Source organism: Phragmites australis, chromosome 5, assembly GCF_958298935.1.
Source record: "Phragmites australis chromosome 5, lpPhrAust1.1, whole genome shotgun sequence".
In the NCBI taxonomy this organism is placed as follows: domain Eukaryota; kingdom Viridiplantae; phylum Streptophyta; class Magnoliopsida; order Poales; family Poaceae; genus Phragmites; species Phragmites australis.
The window spans coordinates 18925031-18940606 of NC_084925.1; the positions used below are offsets into that span (position 1 = coordinate 18925031).

General features: G+C 42.4%; 1 pseudogene; it reads right to left on the reverse strand.

Annotated features, from left to right (window-relative positions):
* Positions 1-304: 304 nt before the first annotated feature.
* LOC133918881 (probable 4-hydroxy-tetrahydrodipicolinate reductase 1, chloroplastic) lies at positions 305-13374 on the reverse strand (annotated as a pseudogene).
* Positions 13375-15576: the final 2202 nt, after the last annotated feature.

Genomic DNA, 15576 nt, shown 5'->3' on the forward strand with positions numbered 1-15576 from the left:
CTCTCGACTTTGTTTGATACGAATATCATTGGTTCGAGATGCAATTTGACAAATTGGCTCTATGTCACTCTGTAAGGGGGCCGACCGAAACAACTGAGGGATGTTTACAAATAGATAGATGAATTTCATAGGAGACATCTTCTGGTGCAGCAGATCAACACTCTGCTTAGCAACGTTGATGGGATTATGAAGATCAAGATTCCTAGCACGAACTCCGTAACCATGCAGGAAGGCTTGCCAGCTTCAAGCTGGAATGCTCTAGGTAAAAGTTCTGTTTTGTGCAAACGAGACGTTGCTTCAGCAGTGGCAGCCATTTACTCATTTTATTCAACTCTCTTGCCAGCACATATTTTTCCCTGAAGGGAGTTACTATCCGGCACATAGAAGTGCCTAATATCCAATACCGATACAAAATTGGTACATCTCAACTGTTACCTAATTTTGCTGCAGAATATGCATCTACACGATGGGTGCTGCATAAGCACTCATCTAGCACCAACACATGATCATCGCATGTTGCCCTCTCTCAAGACATCAATCATATCATATAGTTTCTTGCTCACCCCGGATTGTATCTGCAGCAGCACGGAGCTTAACATCTATATGCCCCTGGAGAAAAGCAGGAACAGAGAAATTTCAAGGAATCACAAAGAGCTAAAGAACACTGACCTTTTTGTAGAGAAACATAACAGCGTCAACAGTTCCTTCTGCGTATATTGAATGACCACATACGTTGTGCTGAAACTCAAATGAAACTCTGCGACAGGGGTAATTAGCTCGGCGCATGTCGCTATGCAAGGCTCTTAAAGCAGAATCTTTTTTTTTCTTGACGGAGGCCTCAAAACAGAATCTAGCTGCTTAGCAAAGGGATAAGAACTTACGTCTCATCAGGTGAAGTGAGATGGTACATGTGGAACGCATGCCCCAAGATATGTTCTTCTGGGACACCAACCAAGGCAACCTGCTCCTGGGGATCCCTAACTTGCTTTACCTACAAGAACACGTAAACCAGTGTGAGAAAAGTACAACTGCAAAAGCAGCATACAATTCTACGCATAAGTTAAGCTTGCTCCGAAAGTACCAAGAAACATCTCAAGAAAATCCTGTTTAGTGTTTACGAAGCATTGCATGCAATATTTCTTGACCAAAACTACAATGAAGGTTCAAGACGCTCATTCAAACAAGGCCAGATGCAGGACAATGAGATGGTATTCAACCTCAAGCCTACTGGATTAACAATATGGATGAAATCAAAATCAAAATGACATCCTTTCCTAGACTCAAAACGACATTTAGCACCGAACTTAACAGGTTGGTACACATGACTGAAACTTGAACCTAATACATGGAGACTTGTCAGATACTGATTAGATCCAAATGTTGAATGCAGTTCACTCTAGAAATAGGACTTGACGATGCTTTCATAGTTTTAGCTCTTCTATGACAAACAAGCTAATGAAAATCCTCCAAAACTAGTAGTAGATAAAACATCGCAAGTGTTTCTAAAGAAAAAAAAAACAAAACATGATGATTTGCTGGCTGTGTAAAGTTTTCTGGTAAAAGTACCTCATTCAAGTCAAATTGAACACCCAACTTCTGAAAGCAAGAGATAACAGCTTTGGCAGTTCCAGAAATGTCCAATTTTGTTGCTTGATGAGACTCCATGACCTACAGAAGTGTGCCAATTTGAAATAAACATTTTAACCTGGAGACACTAATGATATGAAGCTATTGAGACTAACATTAATCAAGAAAAAGAGTAACTGCATTCAGAAATGAAGACAATTAAAGAAGTCAGGAAAAAAAAAACATCCGTCTGAGTTATCTATATTGGCTGAACACATTAAGATATCCTACTGGATCCTTTGCACTAAAAGAGTATTGACCTGCCGTCCAGTTCATGGAAACTGTTACAGTTATGTGTCACCACCAAAAATAGTGTACATGTCATGGGCAGGGATATTGTTGGGTGGAATGGTGCAGAGAGCGTAGTCATGAGAGGTTGGTAGGACATGGCCCTGGACCTTAAGGGTGTCGTTTGTAAGCCGTGACCAGCTGCCGCACCCAGGAGGCAGGGAAGAAGTCTGGGAAGATAGACTGATTCTATTGCTTGAGTCCAAAGACTGCCATGAACTCTGCTTATATAGAGCTAGAGCCGGCCCCAACAGCTTGAACTAACAAATCTTATCTCTAATAAAATCTGCAACCAAAAGCCTAACAAAGTAACTAACTAAAGACAGAAGCTTCTATCTAAGCCTGAGGTGCTGCGAATGATGTTGATGTGCCTTCCTGCGCTGCTGGCTCCTTCTTTATAATTGTACATGAAGCCCCGCATGACACATACAAGAGCCATGTGTGGTGGAAGGTAGATGAAGTGCTTATAAAGTGCATAAAATGAAAGGTTTTGTACCATAGTCACAAGTAACTCAAACAACGAACCAATAATAAAGTTCTGTTATGGAAAAGTTTCAAATTTATTAAGCTTATAAGAGCCCAAGATACACCATATTTACTCTCTTTGATATTACAAAATCAATGCTAAATATTCATATCTAGTCCTTGTATATCATAGAAATTTTGTTCCTGCAGGAACCTAACCTTACAGCTGAAGTTCCTTAAAACTTAACATCTCAATATGGTTTTGACTTAACAACTTAAGAGTAGCTTCTTAGGCTCCGTTTGTTTTCAAATTGTCACAATCTAGATTCTGTGGAGAAGCTCATTCCCATCAAATTGTGGATTATGAAATTTCATAGTACAACTTGGTTTGTGGATTATGAGAATCAGCTTTTAGATTGGAACTGTTTATTTTGCTTTTGCTTTTGGGGCTAGAATCCATAATTAGAATAAAAACAAACATGGCCTTAGAGTGATACAGTCTCATGAAAGGTTGTTACCAAATGCTGAAAAATCTAACTGGATGATACTTTCCGAAACACTCCTAACTTGTTCATTTGTTTTAGACTCCTAGGAATTAGAGCAAGTGATCAAAAAGATGCTCACTGCTCACATGTGCCACCGAGCTAGTTAGGAATCTAAAATTAATGGTTAGTTTTGTGGGCCCCTAAAATTAGGAAAATTGATTATATGTTCCAAAGTTGATCAACATTTGATAATATGTCCAAAGTTGATTATCCTTTGATCATATGTTCCACAGGGACTAGTTTGTACCAAAATGTCATATTGGTAAGAGAGGTGAAGTAAACTTTGTAACAAACTAGTCCTTATGGGACATATGACCAAAGGATTATCAATTTCGAACATATTATCAAATGTTGATCAACTTTGGGACATATAATCAAATTTCCCCCTAAAATTCTCCTAGTCCTTGCACACACAAAAAGAAGTTTGTTGACAAGTTTGTGAATTATGTGGGTCCCTAAAATTCTCCTAGTCCTGGCACACACACAAAAAAAGTCTATGGACAAGTTTGTAAATGTGACAATACTTTGTGCCAATTCCACCCCAAAACTTGAACATCTTGCCCCAAAATTCAGACAAAGCATAAACACAACCTTGAAATATTCAAGGAGGATCTGAAGATTCGTATAAAGGCTATAGAAGCACGATAAAAAAGTTGACATAACATATGTGAAGAAAGCAATTCGGTAATCCAAACAATAAAAAGAAAAATATGTGCCATAAGCATCATTTATTAGGGTGACTCGCATGATTGCCACATGGGTTTCCTGTTTATGTATGTTTCACAGTGAATTCAAGCTACCTGTGTATTTGCAACTGAAAATATAATAAAAAGGTTCATCTTATTTCCCACTCTAACGAGGTCCACATGTTTGACTATGGTCAAAATGAACATTCTACCCTTCACCAAAAAATAGAAAAATAGAAAGACCACAATCCATTGAAGAGATGGATCTCAAATTGGGAGAGCTAGTGGGGCATAGAAAGAGGAGGGGGAGAAGAAAGCGGACATTTTGAGTATTTTCTTAAAACAAAGTTATGCTTTGCGGTGGCAGATAAATGTCATTTCCTCCCTCTTTAGAGTGGCACATCTTTACAATGGCAAATATGCAATATTACCTAAATAGGGTATTAACATACATGATCAAATAGTTGGATCTCCCAATTCGGTTTAGCAGATGTCCAGGCTTTAGTGGTAAAATTAATCCCACATGGTTAGTTTAAAATGCAATTGAGATGCATAGGAACCCCGGGGGCTATGTAGATTATACTTTATAGGCCTACAAAATTTCTATAAGGTATAAGTGCAATATAGTAGTTTGAAATTTGTAAAATTCGCAAAAAAGAAAAATAAGACCGGGCAAGTTTATACTTTATTTCCATAGTTACTGTTAAGAATAGCAACTTGTATTTAATAGTAGCCCTAGGGGCAATATATAGAGTATGTGAGGAGTACAAGATAAAGACTCTAGTAACCTAACCTATACGTAATGGATAAAGACTTTATATTCCTAACACCCCTGCCCCCTCAAAGACTCTAGTAACCTAACCTATACGTAATGGATAAAGACTTTATATTCCTAACACCCCTCCCCCCTCAAATGCAAGGCATATACAATGACGTTGCATTTAAAAGAGGTGACACTAAGTAATAAACTTAGACTAATACATCAAAAAATTGTCTCTTCAAAGCCGTCGTAGAGTGGAGTATTGTAATCTTGTCAAATCAAGGGGAAGAAGTGCATAGCGAAGCACAAGAGTAGAGTTGTCATGATGATAACAAATGAATGCCCTTGGTCAAGAATTGCAACAAAGCGACGATGAGTAGCAAGATGACAAACGAAAATTGTCACTAGAGCTACAAAAAAGACCAAGATGACACAAGAATGCACTAGACCAAGATGATGAGTAGTGAGACAACAAATGAAGTTGTCACTAAGGCTACAGAAAGATCTAGATGGCTAAGTTGCATCAATAATGATTGGAAACGATTAGCTAAACATGGACACAATTTAGCTAACCATAAAAGAAATCGACTAACTAACAAAAGAATATGTGGATTTGCATGTCATAGACTAACTCAAAGAGAAACTGAGACTTGGATGGACACAGCAGAATTGCAAAGAATCTAAAACTAGACCTAGCCGCATAGCCTAGCGGCAGCACCACCACATAGCGACTAGCACAATAGCAGTAGTGGCAAGAAAAGCTAGCAAGCAGCGGCACACAGCAGAATGCATGAGATCGACATCCCAATGTGAACCAAGAAGCACATAACCATAAAGATGGCCAAATGGGCCAATCGGGCCGGCCCGGCAGGGACCCATCTCGGCACGGCCCGAAATCGGCACGGCCCGATTGGCCCATTTACTGTTACGGGCCGTGCCGTGCCGGCCCGCGTGCCGAACCGTCGGCCCACGGCACGGCCCAACTGTCACCGTGCCGCGCCGGGCCGGCCCACGGCACGGTCGGCACGATGGGCCCGGCCGGCACGATGGGCCCGTTCGGCACGGTGGAGGTACGACAGGCCCGTTTGGCACGACAGGCCCGACCGGCACGGTGGAGGCACGACGGGCCAGGTCGGCACGGAAAGGCACGACGGGCCCGGCCGGCACGGTGGAGGCACGTTGGGCCCATCAGCACTAAAAAAAATAGGAAAAAATAAAAAATAATAGCTAAAAAAATCCAAAAAACAATAAAAAAATATAGAAAATAAATACATAACATCTTTATTGATTGGTTGCCTCGTTAAAAACCTTTCTACTAGAAGGAAAAAAGAGTACAACCAATGATTATGCTCTGAAAATTACATGATTTCATTAGAAACCCCAGAATTTTGCTTGCAATTTTTAATATGCTTCCTCAAGTGTCCCGTTCCATGTGAAGATCTGGCACCTATTTCTATGCTGCATATATTACACTTAGCAAATCTTACCTGTTCCCCGTTAATTTCTTTGAAGATCTTTTCAAAATGTTGCCACACCCATGACCATACACGTGAGTTCTCGGCGTCTTGATCCATGAATTGAAATGTGGAATTGGTTTCTTGATGTGAAGTGACTACTGGCTACTTGGCTAGCAAATAGCAAAAGAGAGATGGGTGGGCAGGGTGGGCAATAAGAATACATGGAGTTTGAGATGGAGTAGATGGTATTTATAGGCCACGATGAGAGGAGAGGTAGGTGGGGGTGGGGCCGCGAGGGGTATTTTAAAAAAATAAACAAAAAACATGAATAAAAAAACTTAGAAATAATAGGAGCACATGATTAATTCTAAAAATGAGCTTTATTGATAGGTTGCCTCATTAAAAACCTTTCTAGCAAAGGAAAAAAGAGTACAACCTAGCTCAGAAAATTTAAAATTACACGTTCTCATCAGCATCTAGATACAAATTTTGGAATGATTCTTCAAGCTCAGTATTTTCTGCAGTGTATTGCATTCGTGCTTCAGCTTGTTCCCAATCCTTTACTAGTGAGTATTTCAACCATCTCACTTGACAGATTTGTTCTTCTCTCTTCGATTATCCTTCCTGTAAGACTGAAGGCAGCCTCAGAAGAAACTGTAGTTACAGGAACCGTTAACAAATCTCGCGCTAACAGTGAAAGCACTGGATAATTCGTCTTGTGCTCATGCCACCATTGCAGTATGTTGAAGTTTTTTTGTTCGTGGCTGATAACGTCACTGTCGATGAAGGTAGTTAGCTCCCCTCCGGATGTTAGAATTCCGGGACCCGTAGACGATCGTGACGAAGAGTCTGAACTTCTTGATGAACCTGCACCAAATATTTTCCCCCACGTTGTCGTCTTCTTACTTGTTGTGGGTGCTAGTGGAGGTCGTTGCAGGAACTCCGCTATACTTTGTTTCATATTTACTATAAACTTCGAATAACTTAGAACGAACATTAGTATAATAATTAGAATAATCATGGCCAAGAGCATCACCTAGAATTGCGAGAACTCTACAGAATGCTGCAATTGTAGCTCTAGGATCTAAAATAAAGGCAAAGGCGTATAACAAAGGAATTTCTTTCCAATACTTTAAGAATTTAGATTTCATAGGAACTACACAATCTCTTAGAAGATTGTCATTTTCATAGTTGTTTAAATGAATAGCAATTTCAACAATATTATGCACTACTAAACAAGATGTTGGATAATAAACTCCTGATAAACTCACAGTTGAATCATAAAAAAATTCAAGAAACTCCAGTATCCTTTCAGCAACATACCAATGCGCTTCCGTGAGTAAAGTTTGACCCCATGCTAATGATAATGTGTATGAATAAACACACCAAATGTGCTCTTATATGGTATAATATTTTTAAGCATCAAGAAAGTAGAGTTCCATCTCACCGGCATGTCCAGAGCAAACTTACGTGGATGCACACCCATTGCAACACAATACTGTTTATATGCTGCAATTCGTTGGTTAGAGGAGTTCACAAAAGATATTGCAGTACGAAAATCTTCTAAGTATCGCGATAACCTCTTCAAACCGGATTTTACTATAAGATTGATAATATGACAAACACAACGTTGATGTAACAAGAAAGATTCAGCATAAGTACTAAACAACGGAATAAGAATATCCATTGCTCTAAAATTTGCACTGGCATTATCTAAAGTGATAGAAAATATTTTATTCGTGAGGCCAAAGTCTGCAACTACTTGAGATATTTTTTCAGCAATATTTTCACGGGTATGCGCGTTGTCAATCAAACGAAAACCTATTATTCTCTTTTCTAATTCCCAATCATTATTAACAAAATGAGCAACCACACTAAGATAATCCTCTCTAGCCCTACCTGCCCATATGTCCGAGGTCAAAGCAACTGAAAATGTACATGTTTGCAACATTTCTTTAAGTTTGCTACGACACGTATTGTAGTATTTTACCATATCCCTACTAGTTGTCTGTTTAGAAACATGCGTGAACCTAGGATTATGAGCTTGCTTAATGTAATCTTCAAATGCAGCAGACTCACCGATATTGAGTGGTAGATCCGCTCTTGCAATGAAGCGACATAGCTCTTTTCGAGCATTGGCAGAGTCGTACTCCCAATGATGAACAGAGCCGTCGGGGTTGTACTGCAATACCGTCTACTTCATGGTTGCTCCACTCTTTCTCTTGCAACTTATGGCGTGCCTCTTCAAGTGCCCCGTTCCACCCGAGGGCTTTGCAGATAATTCATTTTTACAAATATAACACCTAGCATACCTGACACTTACCCCATCTTCCTCTTTGTAGATCTTTTCAAAGTCTTGCCAAACTTCGGAAGTACCGGCTCTTGATCTTTTAGACCCGCTGCTTGCTAATGTGTGCGCGCTTGTAGAGCCTGACGATGGAACTGCTGCTGCATCACCTGGATCTGGATGTGAACCAACCGGAGGTTCACCGTCGGGTCCATCATCACCTGCAGCACTGGTATCAAAGGGGTTGTAGTCCCCTGTGAGTCCTTGGAGAAAAAAATCATGATCTATGGATGTATCATGATCACCGGCATCCATGATCAATGTCGAATGACACTACAAAAATTGCAAATATTCAGAGTTAGAAATAATCAAGTAATAAAACTAATAATAAAATAAGACTCAACAACGATGCAAAAAAATCACCAAAATTTCTTCAACTTCAAGATAGCAAGTCAGCAGGATGACGATTTTGGAATTGCTCGGATTTTTTTGCAATAATTTAAACTAATTTTGCCAAATTATCGCTAATTCTCACGACTTTTAGACAAGAATGAGAGGAGGAAACAAGAGAGAAAATGGTGTTGCTGGTGTGGAATGGAAGGGCAAGGTGCTCCTCTATTTATAGGTGAAAAATGGTGATTTTTGCAAAAAAAATTCAAATTTTTTGGAGCTCAAACGGTCACAAAACGGCTATAAAATTCAAAAATATCGGGTTATTCCCGGCCCGTTTAACCCGTTAACCCGCGTGCCCCCGCCAGCCCATCGTGCCCCCACGTGCCGGCCGGACCGTGCCCCCCGCGGTGGGCCATGCCGTGCCGTGCCGGCCCGGCCGTGCTGTGGGCCTCCGCGTGCCGAGCCGGCACGGTGCCGGGCCGGCCGTGCCGTGATGGGCCGGCCGTGCCGTGATGGGCCTCCGCGTTCCCGGGCCGTGCCGTGCCGGCCCGGCCCGACCGTGCCTCCTGGGCCACCCGTGCCTGAGCCGGGCCGTGCCGGGCCTTGTCGTGCCCGTGCCGGCCGTGGGCCGTGCCGTGCCCGTGCCGGCCGTGGGCCGTGCCGTGCCCGTGCCGGCCCGACTCGGTTGGGCCGTGCCGTGCCGCGCGCTCGGCCCAGGCACGGCCTGTGGCCTCGTGCCGTGCCGGCCCGGCCCATCTCGGCTCGGGTCGGGCCGTGCCTGGGCGTGCCTACAATTCCGTGTCTCGGGCCGGCCCAGTAAGCACGGCTCATTTGGACATCTTTACATAACCATAGCTAGAAGCAGCAGGCTACAACCACCGAGCATTATCTACCAATTGAGCGCCGAGTAAGACGTCACAATGAGCTGAGCAAACCTTGGAAGTGCACCAAATACATCACTGGCACCTGCGAACAACAACAGTGGTGGCACCCAAACAAGCAAGTGTAGCCACTTTGGCCCCTTCACATGCTTTTAGACAAACAGGATCCTTGTGTTAAACCCGTGCATGACACTGAGCATCGCCCTGACACCAGAACCAGCAGCCAGATCAGGCAGGCACGCACCACGTCCTTGATCCAAGCAGTGGCGTGGGGAAGCAATGATGGGCTGGATGCGAGCAAGCAGCCCAGTGATGAGAAGCGGGCGGCGGCGGCCTCCTCCATTGCCGCCATAGAAAGCATCGACCGCAAGGAGCCGTGGGCAGTGGAGGAACACGGCGGAGTAGGAGCCCGGTGGAGAGCAGGCGCAAGGCGGAGCGAGGTGGGCGCAGGGAGGCAATGGATCCGTGGATGGAGGCGGCAGATCCCTGGTGGAGCGAGAGGCGGTGGAGAGCAGCGGCCAACGTCCGGGATGATGCCAACAAGCGCGGCGCTGTGGATCAACCATAGGAGCCTGGGGCGAAGGTGGACGAAGTGGATTCCTATGGTGACACAAATGCACGTGGCGGCGATCTACAGAATAGCGGCGACCGACAGAGGAGCGGTGCATGGCCTAGGAGTAGCTCGGCCTGGGAGCGACGCAGATCGGGGCGACCTGGGAAGCGGGTGACACGATCGGGCACAGAGGTGGAGGAAAAGGGAGCTGACCAGGAGAAGGAAGTCGACGGGAGGATAAGCTGGCAGGGCGGGGAAAGCTGGCAGGATGGGTGGGTGGGAAGCTGGCGATTAGAGGGAACACCAGCAAGATGGGTAGAATAGATCTAGATTGGGACGAGTTGATGCACCCCAGGAAAAACCTAGCTGTGATACCATGTTAAGAATAGCAACTTGTATTCAATAGTAGCTCCTATGGGCAATATATAGAGTACATGAGAAGTACATGATAAAGACTCTAGTAACCTAACCTATACGTAATGGATAAGGACTACTTTCCTAACAGTTACATCCCACAGGTTAACAATTTTAGCCTTATTGCTGGTGAGTTAACCTTGCTAGATTAACCAAGAGAGAACAAAAGACTTGTTACCATGAGCTAAGCATAACCATATGCTTACAATGGTGACATATTCATTAACATATCAATAGAATATAAAAAATCCAATTTATACACATTTCATCCCCCACCCCCTCCTTGTTCCAAACTTCCACTGATAATCTGTTTAGTAGATTTGTAGTAAAACTATCTGCACCATCTGCACAATCACAATGCTAAGAACCATAGCAGGCTTTTGATAATCTAACTAACCTCAAATAGGATAACTCTGCATATTATTCTAAGCAAAATACTGCGGCCATAGTGACCAAACATCATTGTAATGCAGTGCAATTTTCGAGCTTTAATATTGAAACAAAGAACAAAATAAGCAATTAATAATTTTTACAAGGTAAAGATTAAGCTATACCTCCAGTTTGTAACCCGAAAATGCACCAGGGAATTGCTCTGCCATGATTTCCATGGCAGCAAGAAAAGCAACAACCTAAAAAATGAAGGAAGAAGTTAAGTAATCAAGAATAATACATATGTGTTGACCATATGATGAAAATAATCGTACCTGCTTCCCCATCTGCGGGGATATCATAGCGTAAATATTCGCATCCTGCACAGTTTTGTGTAACGGTTGCCTATTTCCACCCGTTGTGCCCATTACAAATGGCAAGCCCAATTTGCAGTAGAGATCAGCATTGGCTGCATGCCAAATAAACCAACAGCAGCAGCATGAATGGTGAGCAATAATATGCAAATAAAGAATTTCAAAGCACAATGCAAAAAACTTTCTGGTCACAAATAAATATAATTAACTAAGAAGACTGACATAAGATGAAAGAGAGCGGTATCTTGTTTTCTTACTTTCCATAGCATATAGGCTAAGGAACTTTCCATAGCATATAGGCTAAGGAACTTGGTAATCATGTAACCTCTTACACAATGGCAATAGAACAATAGGCATAACCAGACAGTAAGAAATAAGCTCGCTAGATCCTAAATTATTTTCTAAAATATTTAACATACAGTTCAATAAGTAGAAATCGCACTTCTCCCTGATATGAACAATATCAGAATTATGGACCATGCTCTCTTGTATGAAGAAGAATCTCAAGCTCTAAATGGGTCAGGGACTGTCCGATATAATGAACCAATACCCTTTTTAATGCCAATGTGGAAGAGAAATTTTTGTTTATAGTATATTACCCAAGGGAATAAGACACTAATTCTTTTCTATAGCAACTACTAGTACACTCACCATTAACAGCATCAGGCACAGTGTAATCAACAACTATGAGATCTGGGTAGTCCTTAACAATGGAAGGGAGAATTTGTTCACTTTCGGATGGGTCATGAATACTAATTTCTCTATCACAGATTTCAACCTTTCCATCAGGAACCTCCATGGCACTGAATGATACAGGAACCAACTGAAGACCAGCCGATACAGCTGCTTCAGCAACAGCCTTCCCCATTTTTCCAGTGCAACTATTCACCTGCATAGATAAAAGAGGTATAATAAATGAAATACAATTGTGACAACACATATATGCATCTTGAGCTATGTGGAATCTATTAGAAATTCGAGCAGGCATTGCTGAAATTCTGGAAGTAATTGAATGAATTAATCTTCAATTTATCTGCAAATTCAATTACCTGCAGAAGCCAGAGGTTCCCTTTTGGACATGTTGTAAAGATAAAATTTGATAAGACCAGACCTTAAAGGACTTACAGCAGATTCTTGGCAAGGTACATAAAGGATTCTACACGGGCTCAACAGAATTCAGGATTGTTGGTATGAAAACTAACAAAAACATAAACCATGCAGTTGTAAGGTTTGCACGACATCCAATATGTTAACTAAGTCTTATGTAGCATGAGGCGTCACCCAAGTACTGGCCTTTTCACTTATCTAATGCACAATTGACACAATGACTATAAGCAGTCAATCTCAAATAAACTAGAATAGACACTTATAAATGGCTAAACAGATATGGCGTAGGGAAACAAACAAAATTCTTACATAAATGGCAATCACCCACAGAGCTCAAAGTGCAACAAATTTCCAAAGAACAAGATACTCATGATTCAAGTCATCAAGTGAGCACTCACTATCCTTCTCCATGAGAATGCTTCTATACAAGATCAACAAACTATACACAGATAAAATTGTGTGCCCTCTCATTGACAACATTGCCTCACCACGTACAAATGCTGTAAGCCCACTTCGTGAGAACCACATTTATTCTGTTCATCCGTCCATGCCCACGTACCAAAAACAGAACTACAATGCCTATCCATACTCCATCTCTCCACTGAAATACAAACAGTTGGACATCTCAATCCAAAACATTCCTACCGGCACTGATGCAAATATTCACTATTAAATTAAATCATCCCATAGAACACAATAACGATCCTCATCCGTCATCATTTAACAATCCATTTGCCCAGCGCCCTCGAATTTCAACACGAACAGACCCTAAATCCACGGCCAGCGCGGAGCCAAAACAAGCAACCGTACCAGTATCGGGAAGGAGAGCTTGGGGGGCGCCGCGCGGACGCCCCCGAGGGTCTGGCTAGAGAGGGCGTTGGTGATCGAGAGCCTAGCCGTCGCCATCCGCCGCTTCGGCGCCGCCGTGCCTATTGGAGCGCAGAGCGGCTGGCGAGGGCGGAGCGAGTGCCATTGCCGCAGGGCTATGGCGGCGGCGGGGGGGGGGGGTGCGCGGCGATGGTGGCGGAGAGCATTTGCGTGTGCGAAGTTCAGGGGAGAAAGTGATGGGATGGGATGGGAGAGTGAGGGAGAGCGGCGGCGACGGAGGGGGCGTAGCGTAGGAGTGTAGTTCCGAGCGCGGCGCACGGGATGGGTGCAGTCCAGGGTTTTTCGGGGATTTTGACTGTTTATTTAAAGTAGTGTTTGGTTATATATATATATAGAGAGGGTGGCACAGGTATAAGATGATATAGGATATACTGTTATGTTTTTATTTTGTTAGATGAATGATACTAACTCATTTATAACATGATGATACAGATTTTATAAATATTTTACTAAGATGTTGAACCATCTTATATGGAAAAAATGATCGAAAGACATCATACAGGCTCTGTTAGTTCCTATAATAACATGTATATAGTGATGATCACTAAATATTAGTGAAAATTAAGAACGATTAACTATATATTAGTACAATTAGATATTATTAGTTATAATTAAGTATTATTATGGGTACTTAGCAATGAATAATGACATGTTAAATTGTAATTAGTAAAACTTAGTGCTAATTAGAATTATTTGTTGATAATTATAATTATAAAAATATCATAATATAAAAAAATTAAATTATAAATAGATATATAGCTTATCCAATTAAACATATATATGTGTATTCATATATCTAACTAAATACTCTCGTGTACCGTTATGTTGACGTGAAAACGTGGCACGCTAACACACCGAGCACCTCATGTGCAAGATCCGGCGAGCAGCACCCAGGATGCCCTGGTCGTGGCGATGTGTCGTTAGATCTTCATCGTCACCCACGCTCGGGAGGGACCCTGTTGGAGTGCAGGTGACCTACGGCTTATCCTTGGTTGTCGAGATCAAAAATAGGAAGCAATATAGATAGGAAAAGAGAACGGGACTACATGAGCTAGGTAAAAGATGAAAAATAATGCAAATTGTGTTTGATCGATTGGTTGATATCCTCAATCGGCCATGATCATCGGTAGCATGTCTTAGCCGTAAGAGATCAGCACTTCTAATTCAAACCGAACAAGATTTACAGATATGATTCGACTATGCCTACCTTATCTCCAAATATATATTTCCTATTTGAACACCATATCTACCCGAATACGCTTTAATGTAGTTCAGTCTTCTCAGATTCAACCAACTCTTTCATCTGTCTGGAGACCACCTGTAGGAACAAATCATGATTATTGGTCGCTTGGTCATTGGTCATGACCACTGATCGTATTCACTGGTTTGAAATCATTATTCACTGGTCAGAAATTACTGTTCATTAGTCAAAAATCACTATTTACTGGTCAGAAATTACTGTTCACCAGTCGAGCACTATTTGCCAGTCGGTCGCTGTTCATCCGGCCGCAGTACTGTTCATATAGTCGCCCATTAAGCAAGTCATCGTCGCAATGGCCACTATAAATGCCAATATTGTCATCAACATATGCCCTCCTGTTTTTTGATGAAGCTTGCTCACTGAAAAACCTATCTTCTCCTTTCTACCTTTCTTAGGACGATGACCAAGACATCGGCCATGCATACCCCTTAGGACGATGGTAACTAATTGTTGGGATCAAAGTCCCAGATAAGAGGGGCCTTCGGGGGTGGCACTAGCGAGGCTCCTTACGGTAACGTGTACTGGAAGTAGAACAATCTCGGTTACCGTTCATGTTTACACTGTGGCTCTATTTATAGCCCGTACCCAGCAATCACGGACCCGGTTTACACATATTACCCCCTAACCTGCTACATTCCTGAAATATCCGGGGGCAATATAGTACAAATAAGTATGATCCCATAATTACAACAGTGCCCATGACAATTGAGCCCACTGTCCAGCTGCTTTTCAACCGAAGGGTATCGAAGACCTCTCCGCCCGACCTCTTGACGAGCTGCCTTCACCTCCAGGCGAAGGCCTGGTCTTGTCTTCGCACCGAGCGAAGGGCGCGGGACACGAACTGGAGCTTTGCCCGATAGTCGAGGCAGATCAATCTTCGCATACGCCAATTCGGTTATGGAAGATGCAATCAACACAGCGGTTGTCCCGCAGCACCTCCAACTAACTTCGCAGTTGCCTTCGGGTACGGGGATGGCAAGAGATGATCCCCAACAGTAGCCCCCTACTGGCAAGGTTTATCTTCGATAGGTCGAGCCTATAGACTTCGAGACATCTAAGCACCGTCCCCTTTCGGCCTATCAAAGTTAGTTGAATCTAATGCATGCTATTATATGTATATATATATTATATTATTATTATTATTGTTATTATTATTTTTTTGGGTGTTGGAACGATATGGGTAACTACCTGCATTTAATGTTCATGGTAGTTATCTGAGCGC